At 39.8% G+C, this 23,256-nt stretch overlaps 1 long non-coding RNA gene across 2 annotated transcripts in view; it reads right to left on the reverse strand.

Moving 5' to 3' along the window:
• Nucleotides 1–23,256, reverse strand: part of LOC132691500 (uncharacterized) — a 1,565,096-nt gene that overhangs the window by 524,794 nt on the left and 1,017,046 nt on the right. For both annotated transcript variants that reach the window (XR_013554851.2, XR_013554850.2), the window contains one exon: nucleotides 7,000–7,040. This is a non-coding gene — a long non-coding RNA (uncharacterized LOC132691500). The remainder of the gene's footprint in view (nucleotides 1–6,999; nucleotides 7,041–23,256) is intronic.

Here is a 23,256-nt window from a genome sequence, read left to right on the forward strand (position 1 = left end):
ATCATTCCCCAAACCTGAGTAAACCTACAATCATCCCATATTCTCTCTCCCTCTCTCTCACTCTGTTACTTGCCCCTCCGTAAAAGACTATAGCTTTGGAAAGGACTCTATTATTACCTGAGAGATTCACATGCTTAATGACAATTTCAAGCAAAATTCAACCCTGATTCTACCTTTCTACTCACAACTTACTGAATCAAGCATGATCAATTCACAGTTTTTCCAGAGACTTCTGAGTGGCCAGCAGTAAGAGCTCTGCCTCACAGGGTCCAGAAGGACCAGATGACCAAGCAGATTCTCTCTTCGAGTGGTTTCGATAGGAACACTTACAGTTAATGGGCAGCTGGGGGCAGAGAAGCTAGAAAAGAGAGAATGAGGTCAGCAGAGGAAGGGACAGAATATTTATGTATTTATGTTATTTTTTATTTACTTTTGAGAGAGAGAGAGAGAGAGAGAGAGAGAGAGAGAGAGAGAGAGAGAATGAGCAAGGTAGGGGCAGAAAGATTCACAGAATCTGAAGCAGGCTCCAAGCTCTGAGCTGTCAGCACAGAGCCCGACGCTGGGCTCGAACTCACAGACCATGAGATGATGACCTGAGCCGAAGTCAGATGCTTAACTGACTGAGCCATCCCAGTGCCCCAGAATACTTAAATACACAGAAATGGAGAGGCAGAGGGAAAGAGGAGACAGAAGTTGGAGGGGGGGCAGGAGTGGAATGATCCACTAGGATAATCCAGTAGGTCTGACTGGCATCCATTGCAACGCCCGCCTACAAGGTCAGCCTTTGACTGGCATCCGGACACTTGGATTCTGAGAGGGTTCCCACCACCCAAACGCTCAAGAGTCAAGAGTGCTCACTGTGTAAACAAGATAGTTGATGCTGAACACGTGCTATCCTTCTGGGAGTTGGGAATCTCGGTATGCCTCTGGCAGCGGCTGCCTGTGCGAACATCCTCCAGTAAAATCTGTAGCTCCGAGTCCCTATGAGCTTCTCTGGCAGATGACATTTCACACATGTTGTTGCAACTCATTGCTGGGAGAACCGAGTGTGTCCCCTGGGACTTTTCTGGGAAAGGACCCCTGGGAAGCCTGTGCCTCGTTCTCTTCAGATGTCACCCTGTGCACCTTTCCCTTTGCCAATGTTGCTTTGTACACTTTGCTCTAATAAATCATGTCTGTGTGTGTGACCATAGTCTGAGTCCCATGAGTCCCAGTCAGACACTGTATTTGGGGGTGCTCTTGGGGCCCCCGACACACAGAACTGTTACAGTCAGGTATAAATCAATAGGGAAACATCGATTTGCATACGTCTGTAGTTGAGGGGAAAAAAAAGCATAATAAAAACAGATTTGGATGCCAATAACTGGTGCCTGGTGACAAAATATTGCTTAGAGATTTGTGGTATCCTGAGTAATTCTGAGTGACTTTCAGTCTTATTTGGGGCTTCATGAAGACCACGTAGGGATTGAAATCCGACTTTTTTTGTTGTTTACAATAAACCCCTATTACTTAAGATAAGCCAAACATGGCTCTAATGCTTTCCTAAAAGATTATAACAAATGCCCAAAGCAAATCATATAGTAGGTAAAGTGATTGTGTGACCAATGTAGGTTTTCCAATGTTAATACAGCTTTTGGTGTTGTCTGGCAAAGGTAATGTGTTTCTCTCTCTCTCTCTCTCTCTCTCTCTCTCTCTCTCTCTCTCTGTGTGTGTGTGTGTGTGTGTGTGTGTGTGTGTGTGTGTGTGTGTTTGTGTGTTTGTTGTTGTTACTTTTTGTTTGTTTGTTTGGTTTTGGTTTTTTCCCCATCCTTATTCAACAACATTTTGCCTTATGATGGCACCTTCTAACTTTAAGCTTGACCCCTGTTCCTATGATTCTTGGCAGAGGAGCTTGATCTCCTTAAAGAAAATGAAACAGGGGCACCTGGGTGGCTCAGTTAAGTGTTTGACTCTTAGTTTAGGCTCAGGTCATGATCTCATGGTTCGTGAGTTCAAGCCCCGTGTTGGGCTCTGTACTGACAGTGCAGAGTCAGCTTGGGATTTTCTCTCTCCTCTCTCTGCCCCTCCCTCGCTCGTCCTCTCCCTGTTTCTCAAAATAAACAAATAAATAAACTTTAAAAAAAAGAATAAAAAGAAAATTAAAAAAATAAAATGAAATCCATTAGAGGGACATCTTCCACCTCCAAAAACCCTAAAGGGGCTCTATCTAACTGTCTCAGATCCAATTCCAGGGGAAAAATTATATCTCTTCCGCTCCAGGTGAAACTGAGGACTTAATTTCTACGCTGATCTCCCTCTTCTCCTCTCGTCTAAGTTTTGATTCTCTCCATTATTCCCTCTTCCCCAATAGCTTTCGTCCATCCTCTCTACAGCATCTTTCTTCCATGTACACAAAACATTCAAGGCTTTTTCACGCTAAAACAACAAAACGATAAAATGGACAAACAAAAAGGACACTCTTCATTTGACTCAAGCTATTACTCTACAGAATTTTTGAGAAGTGGCTCATACTCAGTCTTTACTGACTTAAATCTTACTCCTTTCTTGGCTTTTGCCCCACAGTTTTATTCAAAGACCCACTGAATTTTGTAATCCAGTCCAATGGCTTCTTTCAGTCTCAGTGAAACCTGTTATGATTCCACGGACTACTTTAATTCTTGAAATTTTCTTTTCCCATCCATCCCCATCCTCATTCTTTCCTTTGTTCTCTCTGCCTTCTCTCACATCCTCAGCAGCTTCCTCTGTCTCTTCTGCTTTGTCTCACCTTGCATTCGCTGAGGCCCCTCTTGGTCCTCCTCTCTGCCTACAGGCGCCATCTTTCTGTGCACCTACACTACCCAGAGCACCCTACACCCCCTCTGATGACTTCCAGACTTCTTTATCTCCAGAATATTCTCACTCCCAGGTTCCAGGCCCATCCCTCCAACTATTCCCTGAATGTTTGCACTGTGATCAAAACTTCAGGATAACATGTCTACAATTAGATCCAATATTTGGCTCCTAAGATGTATTCCAACTCCTTTATTTTTGATTTAATTACTGATATAACATCTACACTTTTCTAGGCTAGAAAATGAGAATATATATTCTCAACCTCTTTCTCTTTCTCACGTACGGCCAAACAAATCCCCAAATCCTAAAAGCACCCCTGTTCCAATCCTGGAAAGGTCTCTCCAACTTGCTACTCTTTTCATTGTTCCTGGCGCGTCCTTACCATATGTCCTAACCGTTATTTACTTAGGAAATTGCAGAAGATTTCTTTCCTACCCTTCTTGCCACTCTCACTATAACCCTCTCTCTACAAAATCATCAGAGTTAGTATCCTAAAAAAGTAATCTGGAGCTTGAGCTTTTGAATGAAACCATGTAAGTTTGAATCCTGACACTATCACTGTCTTGCTACGTCACCTTGGGCAAATGTACCTGACTCTGTTTGTATCTTTACTGATAGAACTGAATATTAGTACTGGCTACAAAGACCAAATGGGTTAACAAACATAAGGCGTTTACAACTGTGTCAGGCACGTAGTAAGTGATCAATAACTATTATATTCACCCATAATATCACATGATATTCTTTATCCGAAAAGCTGTTACATCTCTTTTGATACCAAAAAAAAGATGCCACATCTGAATGAAGCTTACTGTGATTATCACAAAAAGAGTAGCCGCTTCCTTATCTAGCATCTTAAGATACATGAGTTGATGTTGTTTGCACAGAGTACCCCACACCATAAACCACAGCACACATCTTCTCCAATAGAATGCAAATTGTAGATCCGACTCTGTATTCTCAGAATGAATGAATGACTGAATGAGTGAAAGCTTTGATGTAGACCATTTTATCATGGTCCAAATGAAGCATGACATTTTTCTGAAGGCCTTGCGATAGATAAAAGTATCAAAGGCAACTTAAGATTAAACAAACACATAACAAATCAGAATGTATAAACGATCCTGTGAGTATTTAGAATGAATACACAGGCCTTCTCTCAACCTTTGGGAATTTACGCTGTTAAGTACAGACGTTTCCAAAACTAATGTTAAAACTACAACTGAAATACCAATGTAAATAAATGTTTATTGAGTACCTACTGAGTGCAAGGTGACTCAAAAGATTTTTCTCACAGTACTAAAAATACAGTTGGATGAAAAAAACAAGAAATAAAACTTGAATAAAAGGCAAAGAGTGATAAAATAATTGCCTTCAGAATGCTCTCAGGGGGGTGCTTAGGTGATTCAGTCTGTTAAGCATGTGACTTCGGCTCAGGTCGTGATCTCACGGTTTGTGAGTCTGAACCCCCCTTTAGGCTCTGTGCTGACAGCTCAGAGCCTGGAGCCTGCTTAGGATTCTGTGTCTCCCTCTCTGTCTCTGCACCTCCCCTGCTCGCACTGTTTCTCTCTCTCTTTCTCAAAAATAAACAGATATTTAAAAAATTTTAAAATAACAATGCTCTCAGACTCAGAGACAGAGTGGAAGGATAGATCAGTACTGAGAAGAAACATCAGGTCCTGCGTATTTCATAGAAGAGTCTGATGTTTGCTGAAGGTTTGGAGAATAAGTTTGAAAAGAACAGAAGCAGACGATAAAAAATGGCGTCCCAGAAGGAGAAAAGAACACATTAAAGAGATATTAGTATAACATGCTTACCATGTTTAAGTCCTACCAAGGGTTTGGTGAGGTAGGAGAAAAGGCTTGCTGTGAATATTCAGAAAAGAAGGTAAAAGAATGATGGTGTTATATCGGGGACATCAATCTGGGAGCAGGTAAGAAATATTATCAGGTATCGTACCTGGAGCATCCTTGCATATGATTCACTTTGGAGCCACCATAATTGATGACTGGAAGAAAATCTACTGAACATAATCTGTAATGATACTCCCTAAACTTGAAGGCAAAAGAAGGTTGGCTAAGAGAAAAACAGTTTAGATATTTTGGGGTTGTGCTTTAGAGCACAAGATTGACAAGAGACAATTTCACTGAAAATAGAATGGGCACTGATATTTAAGCAAAGCATTCAAAATTACATCCTACTGACGGAAGAAAGGCAGGCACTAAAAACACAAACTCATAACATGAAATGCTCACAGGGATAGTTAGCACTACCCTCCAAGGGGCTGGTTTATTCTGTCGGCCTCGCAAATTTACAGTCAGTGCTTCCAAGCAGTAAATTCATTAAAACCAGGAAATTGCTTAATTAGTTTAAAGTGACAAACACTTCTAAAAATAAATGTTTGAACTACATGGATTCCAAACAAATTTATCACAATCAGAACTGGTACAGTACACCTATAATGACTACAAAATTAATTCGCAATAATAACATTGTATGTTTTGTGGTCTTTGCCCCCTTTTAAAAAAGAACCTACTTCTTTAACAGGCTGTTGAGTTTGTACTCATCCTCACTCCCTATGGTTGTATCATTCTGAGAGCATGAAGACTTATTTCCAACCTGCTTTGTCTGTTTCTTTCTTGACCGAATATGTTTAGAGATGCGAGTGTGGATTATGAAACCACAGGGATGCTGTAGTGTGTTTTAGGAACCTGAGACCGCCTGGTCCAATTGCAACGTGTTAACATTACCCAAACTCAACACTTTTTCTTAATGTGTATAAAAATCTACACACTTAAGATTCATTATGGGCTACTTGGCCAGAGAAATTCACACCTTATTAATGTACTAAATAGAGGGTCGTTGTGTTATTCCCATGGACATTTGGTTTTGAAAATTAAAAAGCACGTGAGTATGAAATAGTGAAATGTTATTACCTTCGAGGATCTCCCCCCTACTGAAGCCTTCTGTTCTCCTGCCATAACAACCCACACCTTTCAAAAGAGCTTGACCTTACCAGCATCCTTTCAATTGGATTTGAAGTAGCAAATATAGCCAATGAGATGCTGATTCAAGTCTCTCTTGGTACACAAATAATGACTGAGGCCAGTCTAGAGTAGAGGAGACGATGATATCCTAATGCTAAGAATAACAGAAGTCTAGCATAAATGCAACTAGTATATTCAATTTAGTCTTCCCCAGAAGGTTTAGAGAGAGGGAAAAAAAAAAGTGTTGTGTCTTAGAAGACTCCTAATTTGTCTCAAATTTAAGATACCATTTTTACGTTCTTCTAGGATCACCACTGGGAAGCAGAGCACGGCCAAAGGAGAGGACAGGAAGCCATGAGGTTGTAACAATTTGCTTCCATTCCCATCCCCAGAAGTGTTTCCGGTGAGAGGTTGCTAGCACAGATCTTGTCTGATAGTGCCTGTTTGTGAAAGGTACTGAACAACAGCCACACCAATAATTTGTGCAACATAAATACCCAGTGGATTATATCCACATCATATTAATAGGATGCCATACAATTTAAACCTTACAGCAGTTTGTGTAATACTTCAAGTATTGAGTTTAACTTGGGGATATATTGAACAGTCACTTCAATGATTCACTTGCACACAACATACATGCTTTAAAAAAGATATTGTCCTAATTGGGTTCTAAATAGTTATTTTAATATGTACATTAATTGTTTTCAAATTATAATTGTGTTCCTAAAATGGCATGCATTGTCCACATAAATACCAAAGAAATTCATTATGATCACTGTAATTTCAATGAACACAAAGTGAATTAATGGTGATTGGCATACATATAAGAAGAAAATGTGTTACTCACTAATTGAAGTTTCCTAACTGGAGTTCATTTTGTACTTAATTTATAACAATACAATTCACAATAAGTTCTATTATTTATTAAAAGTTTTTGAGAGTTTGGTTGCCATGAAGCTTTCAGAGGGTTACTTTCTTGACACTGAATTTCAGAGAACACACGTATATACCAAATTTGTAAACTCACCAAGAATCTCTTAGCAAATATAAAGAATTACTTAGGAAAAACTATTCCTCTTGTAATTATTTTTTATGCTCTATGTAAACAAGGAAAGACAAATAAATAGAACATTTTAGCAGCTCTCAATTTTAGAAAAAAATTATATATTTACTTACCAGGAATCTAGAAGTCAAAAGAATGACAGTCCATCGCCAGCCTGCAAATTAACAACAATAAAACCTGAGACAATATTATCTTACTCAGACCACTTAATCGAACAAGACATAAAAATAGGATTGTATGATTTATGACTCCATAACATATACTTATAGCATTGATGATGCTAAATAATAATGGTGACTTAATATAATTCTTGTGTCCAAAAATTAACTGGGGCACACCATAAATCTTTTTTTTTTTTTTCTCATTTTTTAAAGTACCGTTCTTCCATACACTAAACAGTTCAAGCTGTCAATTTGCTCATGCGCATGCTGAGAAAAACAACTAGAGGATTCATATAATAATTGAGAATAAAAACGTAGAATTGTATTCTGAACTAGCATGGACACATATTCAGAAATTCAATTAAAATCATAGGAAAAATGAGGAGGCTGTCGGTTGGGTGTCTGACTCTTGATTTCAGCTCAGGTCATGATCTCACAGTTCATCGGTTCAAGCCCTGCGTCAGGCTCTGTGCTGCATCAGGGGGGAACTTTCTCCCCCTCTCTCTCTCTGCCCCTTCCCCACTAATGCTTGCTCTCTTTCTCTCTCTCTCTCAAAATAAATAACAGACTTAAAAGTTTTTAAAAAGAAGTCATAGGAAAAATGACTGGTGTCATCACTGTGGTTTTCCAGCCAATTTTTACAAGTCATTGTATCTGGATTTGTCTACAGCCTCTCAACAACTGTGGACTGATGGCGCCTTTGTAGTGTGGGTTGGTGTAAGCCACTGGGGTGTTGCATTGATGTTAGCTCTGCTGTTCTGACTCTCTACCCAGATGCTTCAATTTTGCTTCAGTGACTCAGAGCGGAGTCTGAATGCTTCAAACCACGGGTAAAAAGAGTTATGATTAACGCAGTTAGAGTTGCAGTGAACCAGCATCGCCTGTACTGATTTGCAATCCTAGAACTGGTGGGAAAACAGCAAGGTGGTCTTGAGTGGGCTTTCAGACGGCTAAGGGCAAAACGAAGCATGCATGAATTCAGGTGTTCTCTTTCGCTTGCTCTCTTCATCTTTTCTTTTCTATGCTAAACGGCTCAGTGTACAGTAACTTTTTGATAAAAGATAGAAATTCTATGAAAGGTTTGGTATTTTCATAACAGACAATCTTCTGCCGAGATGTTGTCTATTAGCCATTTGAATGTGTCTATGCTTACACAGGTACAATGTTCATACCCTTATGTTGACCTAAATATATCATCAGAAGATTTAACATTGGGTTGTATTAAATCTTGTGTCTCTTTTATCCATGGAAGTTCCTATGAATGTGCTATACACAAAGCAGAACCGCAGATCTTTAATCCAGGAGGAGTCTCCAACAATAAGATGAGCTTTAAAATGGATTGCAGCTTTTGTGCCAGCTGTGTGTCAAGATACTTGACAGAGTTAAGTAATACAATTGCAAAGTTAAATAACAGAAGGGAGAGGCATCAAGAGGCAAAGAAAAGATAGAAAATTCGTGTTTTCAGATGAGATCCGTGAGGAGGAGGGGCGTCGTCTGAGTAGGGAGACATAAGAACCCTCTACAGCTAAAAGAAGCTGAAGAGAAATTGATTTGGAAAGAATAGGGGCCTAATCATGGTGTTGAATAGCGCATTCAACAATGAGCCTGATTCTTGGAAATGCTGATCCGAAGGTGGGGCCAATAACTCCTAGAATGACACATGCTGTAATTTCCTAAGAAATAGAGCTACTCCTTACCCCTAATGAGAACAGTCTCCACGGCACAGTTTCAGAAGTGATGTCTCGAGTAGTAAAATCGAGGTGAATTGAGAATCTGAAGGATACATGAAAGAAATACAATTTCAAGAGAACAATGAAAACAATGGGAACATGCCAGAGATTGGACACAGTACCATGTCAGAACATGCGGATAATATGACTGCCTGTCCTTGGTGGAAGGCGGCTTGACTGAGCTTCATATTGTGCAATTAAAAAGTCCCTGAGCTAGGGTAACGATAAAAAAAAAAAAAAAAAAAAAAAAAAACAAAAAACTTGCAAGTGTAGACAATCTGAAACTACTGCAAAAATAAGGAAAGTGTCAGCATATGCTTTAACGAGTATCGGGTAGAAAGTTCATAGATCTCAGTGGCATCACTTTTGATACAAAACCTTGGCTTTTACCACCAGATGTAATGGTGATCTGAAACAGCAACCCAGAGCATAAGGCAGGTAGGTGAGTGGTGCAGTGCCCCACGCGCTGAGGGTGTCCCCACGCTGCGGGTGACTGGTGGGGGTGGGGGGGGGGTAGGCGTGAATGGCCACGGAACTCTCAGCTCTACATGCCAGAACATGTCATCAGCCCTCCTGTAACTTGTTATAAGTTTCTTGTTCTCAGGAGTTGTACTTCCAATTTCCCATCACACCATCTCTTGCCCTCTTTTGGCTTCCTTTCTCTATGCCTTCTGTAGACGTTTCTAGCAGCCTGTCTATAGAGTTGGACTGACCAATCTCTTCAGAATAAACCTTAGCTTTTCTCAGTGTATTCTGTTTCTGCATGCTAAGAAGATAAATACTGCTTCTTGATTTTGTTCATTACACCACCTTCTCACTGGCCCAAACCCTCTAAACACCCTTCTCTGGCAAGCCCCCCTACATACACACGTCTCTTCTCTTCTGACCAGTCTGCTAAACCATATAGAAGGAGAGAAAGGAGATATAGCCTATGTGTGGAGACCCTACTTAAATAAATCATCCTCGGCCAATACTGAAAATTATATACACACACACACACACACACCCCTTGAATCTAACATACTCCAGGACTCCACTTTAAATTTTATTATTCTAGAATGAGGCACTTGGAAATTAGTCATCTAAGTTTACATTTTGTTCCAGAATTATATCACCTAACCTTTTGGCATATAAGAAGTGATTGAGTAGGAACATTTGTGTAACTGAGAAAAGAGCACGATAATCATTCTGAGGTCTGTTATTTGTCTCGATTGCTTATATTGTTTCCATTTCTTAAAATTAACAGAACGGTGTCTGGCATCGACCAAACATAGCTCTGACAAACAGGAAGACTTGACTGAAAGAAGCTGGCGTGTGGATCAAGCACGGAATTCATCAGGGGCAACAATATTTCATAATGTGCAAAATGCACCTATTTCATTGAGATGGCATAATGCAGCCTGACTCCTGTGTTTTGTGCCCATAACTCCTTTGCCTTAATTTTCAATTTTCAATTATTCTTCTTAGATTCCAGCCTCCTGTGCTATCCCTTCACACTATGGGCCTTTACAGAGTATCCTTCCCCACCCCTACTGTACTTAGGTAGTGGGTTTACCATTCATTCATTCATTCACTCATTCATTTATTCATTCACCTTTGCATGAAACTTTGAATTAGGCAAGTGAGGTTGATAAAGGGCACAGTGATATTTTCCGTTTAAATAATAAGTTTGTAATCAAATTATAAATCCCAGGGTATTTTCTCAAGAGAAGTTAAAAAAGGACAGACTATGATTGCATTCCAAATACATTATATAGAGCCATAGAAGTTAAGAGAAAGTAGGGACCATTGAGATTTAGACTAATCTATCCATTCAAGCAATACAGACTATATCTAGCACTGTTCCAGATGCTGGGTATATTGAAGTTTAAAAAAAAAAAAAAAGAAAGAAAAAAAATGTATAGCTTTCAGTTGAAGGGACATATGTATAATGTTAGATATAGAACAATTTTTCCTTGGATAAATACCAAGGAAAAAAAATAATGCAGGTGAGGGTAATAAAAATAGGTGGGGAGAAGTTTCCATTTTAGATGAAATGGTTAGGAAAGTTCTCATTGAGAAGATAGTATTTGAATAAAGAATACAAAGTGGGAGAGTGAGCCACACGAATATCTGAGGTAAGAACACAGAAAGACCTTGAGATGAAACATGTCTGCAATATTAAAAAAAAATCTAGAAGGTCAGTGAGTAAACAAGGAGAGATGAGTAGAAAAGTTTGTAGAGTACTGAGTCCAAGATTATCAAGAGGCATACAGGTTATAGAGACAATGCTAGCTTTTGCTCAAAACCAGATGTCTTTGGAAAGTGTTAAATAGAAAGTGACATGTTCTGAGGGGATTACTCTACATGATGTTTTGAGAATACTTTGCTGTAAGGGAAGAAAGGACAGAATGAAGAAACTATTCTATTAGTCCAAGAAAGAGCTGATGGTGGCTTGGAGTAGGGCGATAGCCACAGAGTGATTAGAAGTTTTAAGATTTTTGAGGTATTCAGAAGGTGGAACCTAAATATTCTACTGACTCACTGGATATGGGTTGAGAGTACAAGAGGTATTAAGGAAGAAGTCAATTTTTTTTTAATTTAAGCCATTAAAAAACTAGAAAGGTGGAGATACCTCCAACTGAATCAAAGTAGACTGAATGAGGAGTAGGTTGGGTGAGGGAGTAGTGGTGAAGTTCAAATATTAATTTTGCCTATGTTAAGTTTGTTAACTAAATAGTGAAGTAAAGATGTCAAGTACACAGCTAGACACACAAATGTGGATTCCAAGAAACGCTTAGGAATGAAATATAAATTTGGGAGTCATTGGCATCTAGAACCCATGATCCTGGATAAAATCAACAAGAAAGAATGTAGACTGAAAAAGAATAGAGATCTTGAGATTGAGCTGAATAAGCACCCAGTATCTCACATTAGAAAGAAAAGGAATAATCAAAGAGATCTAAAGAAAGGTCATTCAGAGAGGCACTATAAGCCAAGTGAAGGAAGTGTTTTAAAGAGGTATGAGCGATCCAAAATGTCAAATGCTGCTGATAAGTAAAATGAGGACTGAGAAGAGTCTCTTCTATTTAGTAAGGTAAATATTGCCACCAAAGTGTGTTTTCTCTTCTTTTTAAACTCAATACTGAGACTTGAACAGACTTGTGGTTATAGAAGTAAAAGACTTTCCTGTTCAGGAGTTTTTCTCACTATAGACTACCTGGTTCTGTTTAGGGCACTACTGAACTTAAGACTATTTTAAATGGCATAATGGTGGCAAAAATCTTACTGAGATTGGCAAAAGATAAACTGATAAAAGATAAATTAGAATCAGCCAATATAAATACTTAACAAGTATAGATTTTATGTATATGGAAACCCAGATGAGGGAAATAAGGTCAAAGTAGATATTATAAAATGGAAGAAATAATAACTGATCTTGAAACTGATAGTGATGAACCTGCACAGGGAGAAACACTTACGAAAAAGCAGTAAGAAGAATTGGTAAGTTATATGCTTGAGTAAAAGAGAGGATATAATTTTGTGTATCCTTCAATTAGGAGCTTGGATCTCTAGAAACAGGAAGAAAATATCACACAAGGGAGTAAATGACAGTAGGTGAAAAATGGCACAATGGGAGCTTATGTAAATTCTCTTACTACTTTAGTTTTCTCCCTGAAATAGAAAAAAAAATAAATAAATAAAGGTCAATGATAACTTAGGAGAAAATAAACCTTGATATGTGGGGTGAGAATGACAACAAAAGAGAGGAGTTCATTACAATGGGAAAGCAGAAGACACAAAAGTCTACATGGACAAGGCATATCCAGGAAACATTGAAAAGTGAAGTTTACTTGGTCTGCAATTCTTACTGGAGAATAGCAAGAAGTAAGGTAGATAAGTAAAGCTTAGGTTTATAAAGGGTGATTGAAGACCAGCATGGATTTCCAGTATGGGAACTATTAACAGAATAGTTTTGGAAGCAAAATATCTGGTCCTAGGCTAGGCTTTGTTACCAGTTTCCATATGATTTCTCTGAAGCTGGCTGGATAAAATGAACTTCAAAGTCATTTTCAGCTTTGCAATTCTACGATGTTACTGAAATTACTCTCTAGCAATAGGAAATTACTCTGTTTTGTTTTTGCTTTTGTTTTTTTGTTTTTTTTTTAGGAGTGTTGTATGTGTATTGTAATTGTTATTTGTTCCAGCACCATTCATTCTCCTTCTGGTGGAATCATCCTCCTTTTCTACTGGGGGACCCTCCTCTTCTACCCTAAGTTGGTGAAGTTCACAAGGGAAAATGGCGTCCCTCAGCTCTAGAGGAGAGTGTGTGACCCACATTGGCCATTCGGTACTTCTTTTTCTCTTGCTATGGTTGTGTCAGGAATACGCATATGAATGAAACCGGGACAACAAGGCCCAATCTGGGATTTGGGGTGAAATTAGTGGAAACAGAAGTTCTCTTTCTGCTGAAACTGAACTGGGTGAGAACTTAACCTGAGATTTCAGTAGTCATCTAGCTATCACAGGGAAGATATGGAAATTGAGCTTACAAGAAACCTAGATAAGGAAGGAGTCAATTTTTTAAAATTCTTTTTAATGTTTTTATTTATTTTTGAAGGAGAGAGACAGAGCATGAGTGGGGGGAGGAGCAGAGAGAGAGGCAGACACTGAATTAGAAGCAGGCTCCAGGCTTTAAGCTGTCAGCACAGAGCCCGATGCGGGTCTCGAACCCACAAACTGTGAGATCATGACCTGAGCCAAAGTCGGACGCTTAACTGACTGAGCAACCCAGGCGCCCCAGAAGGAGTCAAATTTTTGATGGTATCACTTGAACACCTGCATCCAGATGCTTCGTACGCCAAATCTCTCTCTGAGCCTCCCAAAACTACTGCCTTCCCATTTTTTTTCTTTTGCTTAAGCCAATTTGAGTGAGGATTCTATCACTTTTAGCCATAAGAATTCTAATTAAAACAAAATGACAGAAAAATGGTTTCAATAAATAATCCAGCATGTGGAATGGAAAGGAGGAGGTCAGGATAGATGGAGAGATCTGATAGAAGGATCACAATAATCCAGGCACAGAGGGACAGGGTCCCCTAAGAGATGTGGCTGCAAGAAAAGGAGCTACATTGTAGAAATGTTGAAATGATTTCAGGACTGGATATAGGACGCATCACAGATGACTTAGGGCTTTGAATTTGTGTGAATGGAAGAAGTGTCAGTAGCAAGGAGAATCAAGTTCTGAAGAAAACGCCAGACAACCGTTGAAATCCAGGAGGGAATCTATGCGGGAATAGCTATGGTATAGTATGACATCCATGACCAGTGGTCCAAGAAAACCACTCTTAGCTACTTCGCAAATTAGGTAAGATCAGATATACAGAATCATCTTTTCAGGCTCTCCATGGATTCTAAAGAAGAAAGATAGAGAAGAGAAGGGAAGGCGGAGGAATAAACCTTTTACCAACTTTCAACATTCTTAAGATAACTGGCATTTAAACATGCTTATTGCCATAGAAATACAAACTCCTATACTTCCTTAGGCTTAAAAAAGTGTCAAAAATGAGTATCACCCTCTTCCAGCAACTTCTCCAATATGACCTACGAACAGCTCATGTCCACAAAGATCACTTTGATCAGGTTACTATCCTATACACTCAAAATGGGTCTTCAATATCTATCTGAAATAAATCAGATGGAGAAAGACAAATACTATATGTTCTCTCTTCTATGTGAAATAAATAATAAAGAAAGAAACGAATCAAGTTCATGGATACGGAGAACAGATTATTGATTAACAGTGGCTGGGGGAGGGGTGCGGGTTGGAGTGGAATGGGCGAACTGTTGTTTTGTTTTTGTTTTTAGTTGAAGTAAACTGACTTAAAAAATGGAGTGTCCTTAAGAAAAAAAAATAAGTCAACTCAAGTCCCAACTCATCTGTCTGGCTTTGAGGGAACTTGTGGTATGGCCTCATTTTGCCTTTAAAGCGTCCCGTCTCATATTACCACCCGCTCCAGTCCTTTCCATCTCTTTGTGCCCCTGAAATGACAAAGTTACTCAACACCCTCGGCTTGGTTTCCTACCTGGAGAGGAATCCACGAATCCAGGGATCCAGGAATCCACCTGGAACCAGTGGTGGTTCCAGAGTGCCGGGTATGACCCCCGCTCTGCCAATTCCTGGGGGTATTATTTCATTTCTCTCTGACTTAACTTCCTTGTCTTCAGAATAGGTATAATAAAAGTAACCACTATGGCAGGGAATGACAATTAAATGACAATACACGCATACGCAAACCTAAAATCTTGCTGTTCCCACAGCAAATGTTATGTAATCACACGTTACTAATATTTGGTTTCTTCTCTTTGCCTTGCTTCATTCAACCCAACAAGGCTCACCTCCTGTGTTTACTCAGTTCTGTTCCCTTACTACTCTAAAATCATTAGAAAGGCACTCTCTGAGGATGTGAGTGGCACGTTATTTTATGTAGCGTAATCTTTCTCTGCATCCACCCAACGTAATTTGTGAAATCCCCGTGGACGGGCCCTCCTATGAAACTTCGGTGTTTCTGGAATGCCCTTGTTCTTTCTCATTTTACACTGTATATTTGGTACAAAGCACTAGAAGGGAGGATTCTTTCCTAAGAAGGAGGACAGAAATCCATAGGAGTTCAGGCTAGGGATTAGGGTTAGGTTTCCCAGTGAATCTGGGTGCAGAAACTTTCATGCCTCCTGCCCCCATAAGCATGTCCGAGATTGTGCCAAAGCTTGGTCCTCACATCTGGAGGAAGCTGAAAATTAAGAAGGAATCAGGGACTGAGGCAACAGTGACAGTGTTCGGGAGTGATACAAGCCTGCTCTGGGGCAGCTCAAGCCTGGAAGGGCTGCCAGGAGTGTAGTCTCTAGAGTGGGACCAGCAGGAGGTGCCAAGAACATTTGGGCAGCTGTGTAAAGTGGTCCGTGCCATTTTATGTGGATTATGCGCCTTGTAAAACCTGGGTTCAGATGTGCTTCATCCTAATGGACAGTGTCAGCTTTCCATCCTAATGTCCTAAGTCAGCATCGCTAGAAACTGCTGTTACTTATTCTAGGGGAATGACATGGGAAAGAAGTTGGCCACAAGGCATTTATGAGCATCACCTCCTCTATCCCCTGTATTGTAATATGAAATGTAACATACAGTTACAAAAATAGCAAAGCACTTGACCAACTATGTTCCTTCAGTGTTTGCATATCTGTTACTGATAAGTATGGAAGAAAGTCCAAAATGTGCAGAAAAGATTCACTGAATGATTGGTGTCAGATCAGAAATTCTCACTTCCCTTAAGCAATCTTTAAAAAAAGATTCTCCCTCCCATTTGGGGGAGATGTCCAGGATATAAATTTATAGTTTCTGTATTTTTGGACAGCTTAATGTAAGACAATCATAGTATACTGGAAAGTATACTAGCCATATTTTAGAAGAGGAAAGTTTGAATCCTAATTCTGCAGAACACTAGCTGGGGGTCCTTTTGTGCGTCAACCTATCGGTCTTAGTCTTGGTTCCTCATCTGTAAAATGCAGTTCCTATAACTTACTACATGCGCATGTGAAGGTTGAACAAGGTAATAAACATGAAAAACTAAATACTGCAAATTGCTGTTCAAACATGCAGCATAATTATGTCCCAATAATTAGGAAACACGTTTCTTTTCCTGCTGAAACCTAGTGGTTTCCACCCTACCTTGTAAATACAATAGCTTTTAAAATAACTTTTCAGAAGTAGATTAAATAGGCCACTATTTTCTGTGGGAGAATATAGCATAGTGGATAAAAAAAATATAGGGAGACAATAGTTGGAAGCGTGGAAGGAGACAGACTAAGCATCAAATCTCAGCTCTACTATGATTACTAGATGGCTTTGGGCAAGTTACTTACCCCAACATTCACTGACAGAACAGTAATAGTACAGATTCTGGGTTGTTGTGACTGAGAAGAAGGTAATCTCTGTAAAATGGTTAGAGTCGTATCTGCTGAGTGGTACCATTTACTTTTACAGGTGAGAGGTCAGGGATGCTCTAGAAACCAATCCTCATGGAAACAGACATGTACATGAAGCCAACTGGAGACCAACTGGTTTGAGATCATTTTAAGTCTTTAGGTATTCTTCATAAAACCCAACTATGTTGAGCATTCACGAAACACCAACAAATGAGAAGGGATTTATTTCCTCACTTCTTCCAAATATGGATAAAAGCCCTTGGTTTGGTAGCAGGAAGGAGGATTAAGAAGATAGGGAGCATAAGCAGACATAGGAAGGGTGCTGCACAGAAAGGCTCTGAGTAAGGGTAAGCAAATCACTCATAGGAGGTGGAGGTAGGGAGAGGTAGGCATGTGGGGAAGAAAAAGAAACATGTCCAAAAGGGAAATGAGAGTTAATAATCAACTACAAAATGACTTATTCTGAATGAGTTAAAATAGTATCAAAACAATAATCTGAAGGTAGACAAATGCACCCTATTTTGTAGATAATTGGGTATATAAAACTCTGCTAGTGAAAGCGAAAAAATGGGGGAACCATTGTTTGCTGTATTAAACGTACCCCATGTTATAAAAACCGGATTAACCTTAGGGTGCTTTTAAGATCTCCGTAGCTTATTACAAATAAAATTCAATGGCCAAAACTGTATATGCATACACACTTTCTAATAATGTTTGCTACTGAAAATAAGTGATATTATTAGTTTTCCATTAATCCAAGAATCACAGAAAATAGTTCTGTTGAACTGTATGTCTCTCAGATACTTCATTGGCTTCTCTTCCTCCAAACGTGAAAAGAACACTGCATGTGGTGATAAAATAGCTGAACAACTAGCACTTTACATTTGGTAAGCCTCACTATTCTAACCTGAAAGACATGCCTATTAAAGTATCTTGTAATCGTTTCACCAGTTCATTTTGAAATCACATGATACTTAGCAAAGCAACTTATAGAGCGTTGTGGTGGTAGGTTGTGCTGCAATAGCCAACAGGAAGGAACAGTGCAAGAGCTATTTTGTTTTAAATTTTTTCAATATTTATTTTTGAGACAGAGACAGAGCATGAACGGGGGAGGGTCAGAGACAGAGGGAGACACAGAATCTGAAATAGGCTCCAGGCTCTGAGCGGTCAGTACAGAGCCCGATGCGGGGCTCGAACTCACGGACCGTGAGATCATGACCTGAGCCAAAGTAGGATGATCAACCGACCGAGCCACCCAGGCACCCCCAGAGCTATATTTGACTTGGGGCAGATCGCTTGATCTTGATACAGGCTCTTTTCTTTATTAACTATCTGCAAATTACTTTTATACATAACAACCCGAAAGGAGTTTTGTGAAGTTTATCAAGGTAATATTTATAAACTTCCCTGAAATCCCCAGCTGAAAGACAAAATGTCATGTAATATTACTTGTCTAAAAATGAGACCTTTTGTAAGCCTTCATTATAATTTTAAATTCACTTCTATTAAGGAATGTGAATCAATCAAATATAATGAGCAATGACTATTTGCACATTATTAGTTCTTGAGAGCCAAGAACTGAGCCATACACTTCTTTTTTCTTCTTCTACAGCATATAGCTCTTAAAATTGTTGATGACAGGGCGCTTGGGTGGCTCAGTTGGCTAGGCATCCTGCTCTTGGTTTCAGCTCAGGTCACAGTCTTGTGGTTTGGTGGGTTCGAGCCCCACATCAGGCTTTGCAGTAGCAGCGTGGACCCTCCTTGGGATTCTCTCTCTCTCCCTCTTTCTCAGACTCTCCCCCTCTCTGCCTCCCCCCACTCGTGCTGTCTCTGTCTCTCAAAATAAGTAAACTTTTTAAAAAATTGTTAATGGTGACAGTGAATATTATTAGGACACTAGTGGTAGCAATAATATGATAATTATCTGGATCATGGCCTACACCACTAATCTTTTTGGGCATTATTAAGCGGGAGGTGGGGGTGTCATTCATGGTTTCCTGATAGGGTTCAAGGCACAGGTCAGCACCAAGAATAAGTTAGCATTAAACTTGGCTATGTTCAAAGAAGCCAGTATCTGAAGAAGGAGCACAGACAGTAAGACTAGGTGACAAAAAGTCACTTGTACAAGCATCAGAATCCTCATCTATCCTGTGTGGTGACTGAATTAATTACTCTGTTAGTCAATTAATTAAGTTTACTTATTTATTTCACCTTCACAACTGACGGTGCAGGAGGCCTGCCCTAATTCTGCTCTTGAGGTATAATGCCCAGGAGGTTCAAGTTTCCAGCCCTTGTTAATAAAGTCTATTTTTATTACTAAGTATAATTACCTTATTTAAGATCCAGGGGTATCCAGTTCAAAACAGAGTTACCTATGATAGTTCTTTTTGTATTTTTTTAGAAACCTCCATTCTGTTTTCCATAGGAGATGTGCCAATTTACATTCTCACCAATAGTACACAAGTGCTCTATTTTCTCCATATCCTCGCCAATACAGGTTCTTATCTTTGGATATTAGCCATTGTCACATCACAGGTGTGAGGTGGTATCTCATTGGGGTTTTGGTTTCCATTTCCCTGATGATGAGTGATGCTGAATACTTTTTCATGTACCTATTGGCCCTTTGTAGACTGTCTGTGGAAAAATGTGTATTCAGGTCATTTGCCCATTTTTTTTAATTGGATAGTTTTGGGTTTTTTTGTTTTTTGTTTTTTGTTTTTGCTATTGAGTTGTAGAAGTGCTTTATATATTTTGGGTATTAATCCTTCATCTGATATATGGTTTGCAAATATTTTCTATTTCATAAGTTGCCTTTTCATTCTATTGATAGTTTCTTTTGCTCTGCAGGAATTTTCAATATTTAGATCGTGTAGTGGAATGAACGTATGATTTACTGTCCAAACCAAGGCACTTTGAAGAGTGCAAAGGGGTATGAGTATCAGGGTTGCCAAAGCAATAGATATACTGTCCTGGGTCCAACAATTATGTATGGTTACCTTGATTACATGTCTTTCGATGGCAGGAGAAAGTGAGCCCTTTGCTACTCTCTCCCAGTGTTAAATGAAAGTGGATTTTATTTATGTTCTTGAATAATTCTTTCTAAATGGACTTCATAATAATTGAATCACATTTTAACTGCACCAAAGGATCTTGCTATTTAAAGGAACTGTATGGCCATTCCTATTGTAAATTGCATAACGGTAAGTGATTATCCCCACCCCAAATTTCTCTTTCATAAGCACTGTTCTATTACCTAGTTCTCAGCAAATCTATATAGTACTTAGTGCCCTCATAGCTGTGCAAAGGATATATATTAACTAATTTTGTGACAGAATGTTTGTAATCGTCCTTTACCCTTTCCATTCTCTAACATCCCAAATCTCATCTACCAGTAAATCTAGTTGGACATTCCTTTAAAATATATCCTGAATCTATTTCCCACCTCCCAAAACCAAGGGACCATTACCTCTCACTTTGTCGACTCCAGCAGCCTATCATTCTGCCTCACCTGCAGACTCTTCTTCAGAGATTATTTTGATCACAGATCACATCAACATTCCTACTTGAAACTATCGCATTGAGAGTAAATTACAAAGTTATTACTAGAGTCCATAAGGTTTTACCTAACCTGACCCTGGCTGTATACCACTCAGACTGCACTTCCTCTCCTTCCTGTTCACTAAAGCCAGTCCAGAATGACTCAAGCACACTGAGCATGTACCCACCTTAGTGCCTTTGCACCCGGTATCCCCCTTATGCTTGCACAGCTCACACCTTTGGCTTTATTTCTCCCCTCAAATATCAACTCTTCCGAGAAAGCCCCTTAGGCCATTCTATCTCAGAGTTACATCTCCCACTCCCTCCCCTGCTTTATTTTCCTTCATTGTACTTACTCACCTTTGATGTAGTAGTATGCGTATTTGTTTATCTTCTGGTTTTCTAAATAGGACACAACTTACATCAAGATAGAGGATTCTTTTTTTTTTTTACTCTTTCTGAAGCATTTACATACAGTAAGCACCCAATTCTAATTTGTTGGAGGAATATATAAACAAATGAATATGCGTAAATGTTTACGTATTAGGTCAAATCTCAAATTGAAAAATTCAAAACCAAGATGTAGCATTCAGTCAAATCGCTTTCTCATTCTACCTTTTGCATTCTAAATGGGAGAAAGGCGAGAAAAAGGTCAAACAAGGAAGTGGAGTTGTAAACCAGTGAATGCAGAAGGCTGAAGGCAAGAAATAAGAAACCACAATTTGTTGTAATGCTTTAAGGAATCAGACGGTTCTCACCCAATGCATTGTTTTTTTAAAGAGTTGAAATCTCTGCTTTTCAGCTCTGATTAAAAGATGGGCTTTCTGCCATGCCCCGAAGTTCACCAGATTAGTTCTTTGTTGGCTAATGGAAGGCAAGGCCGTCCATGAGAGAGGGCCCTCCTTGGAAGAGCCCGTCTCTGGTTCGCTGTAGATGGCAGCTGGGAAATACAGGAGCAGTCCTCCAGCTGATCACAATCGCCCTGAAGTTGCCCAGGGAGGAGGCTGATCTCTAAGTGGTGAAGGCCCAACCATTTCGTGCTTTATAGACCATAGACTATTGCACTCAGAAGCAAACAGGCAGGCGGTACTGACTGCAAAGTACCGATGGAATGTGTTCCCGCAGCTCAATCCACACAGTAGTCAAACGACCCCCCATCCCGCCCTCGCTGTAGCTTCTGGATATCTCCCAAGGGAGAACAAGTCGCTTAACCCGAACAACAGTGTGAAGTTACAAAGCCCGGCGTCGCTTTCTGAGCTAGAGGTGTTCTTACTTCAGGGCCAGTCTTGGGATGGGAATCATGGAGATTCATACCATTTAGAAATTCGTTTTAATCACGATGCCTCCCTGCCAAACAGTAAAGTTATTGATAATGCTGTAAACCTTCCAAATAAAGTTGGACAGTTTTGTCTTTTGAAAAATCCGAAAAAAACAGAAATGCAGTTGCTGTTATCTGAACATCTGAACAGAGTTTTCAAAAGACCTTGACAGACGGTTTTTACTAAAAATCCGGGTGAAGTTTCCTTTTTAAAATTTCCAAAAGTATATCATATCTTTCTAAATAATATGGGGTTTTTATAGTTTGCCTATATATTTTGTATCTATATTATTCTTTTTAAAAAAAAATTTTTTTTAACGTTTATTTATTTTTGAGACAGAGAGAGACAGAGCATGAACGGGGGAGGGCCAGAGAGAGAGGGAGACATGGAATCGGAAGCAGGCTCCAGGCTCTGAGCCATCAACCCAGAGCCCGACGCGGGGCTCGAACTCACGGACCGCGAGATCGTGACCTGAGCTGAAGTCGGACGCTTAACCGACTGAGCCACCCAGGCGCCCCTATATTATTCTTTTTTTAAAAAAATAATGTTTATTTTTGAGAGAGAAAGAAAGACAGAGCATGAGTGGAGTAAAGGCAGAGAGAGAGGGACACACAGAATTCAAAGTAGGCTCCAGGCTCTGAACTGTCAGCACAGAGCCTGACGTGGGGCTCGAACCCATGAGCCGTGAGATCATGACCTGAGCTGAAGTCGGATGCTCAACCGACTGAGCCACCCAGGTGGCCCCTCTGTATTATTCTATCTACGGCAGTGAGGACCACTTGGTGCTGTGGTAATATAAGCATGACTATAGCAGTTCATTAAAACGGATTCACTTTCCCTTTAATTTTTGAAAAGTTCAAAATGATGCCCTACGAAACTGGGCGGATGAGAAGGGTCTGTTTTCATCCAGTCCCCAGTGCCCTGTTCCTCAAGTTTGGAAATATCAGAATCTACATGAAGCAATAATATCTTCCATGATCTCATGCTTTCTGTCCATAGGCTGCTTCTGCATATATTATTTCACTTACTACACACTTGATCATCACAGCAGCTTTGGTACCCTTATCCTCAGTTTGCAAAAGAGGATATCAAGACTCAGGAAATTTAAGTCACGTGGCCAAGATGTCCGATCAGTGGCAGACCTGGGACCGGGTTGCACATCTAGTGCACAGGGCACGGCGCTAGACTGCTGTCCTGGTCTCCTCACTGTTCTGTGTCACCTCATTACCATTGTCCACGGTGGCTCCACATATGGTTTCCCCAGCAGGGCACCTATGTAGGAGCAATGCTGTATCTTGCAGACCCCGGCTTTTCTCTTATAATCAATTTGTAAATGGCCTCAGGGTGCCTGACCGGCTCAGTGGGTTAAGTGCCCTACTCTTCATTTCTGCTCAGGTCGTGATCTCACGGTTCCTAAGATCGAACCCTGCGTGGGGCTCTGTGCTGACAGCATGGGGCCTGCTTGGGATTCTCTTTCTCCATCTCTCTCTGTCCCTCCCCTGCTCACACTCTCTCTTTCTCTCAAAATAAATAATAAACTTAAAAAAAATGGCCTCAAATCAGAACACAGATTAAATTGTCCGAAGATATATAACATTAGAGTTTTTTTCTTAAAACTCTGAAATATGAAGAATATTTTCTAAATACATTCCTACCTATCTCTA

This window comes from Panthera onca, chromosome B1 (genome assembly GCF_046562875.1).
Source record: "Panthera onca isolate mPanOnc1 chromosome B1, mPanOnc1 haplotype 2, whole genome shotgun sequence".
Taxonomy (NCBI): Eukaryota; Metazoa; Chordata; class Mammalia; order Carnivora; family Felidae; genus Panthera; species Panthera onca.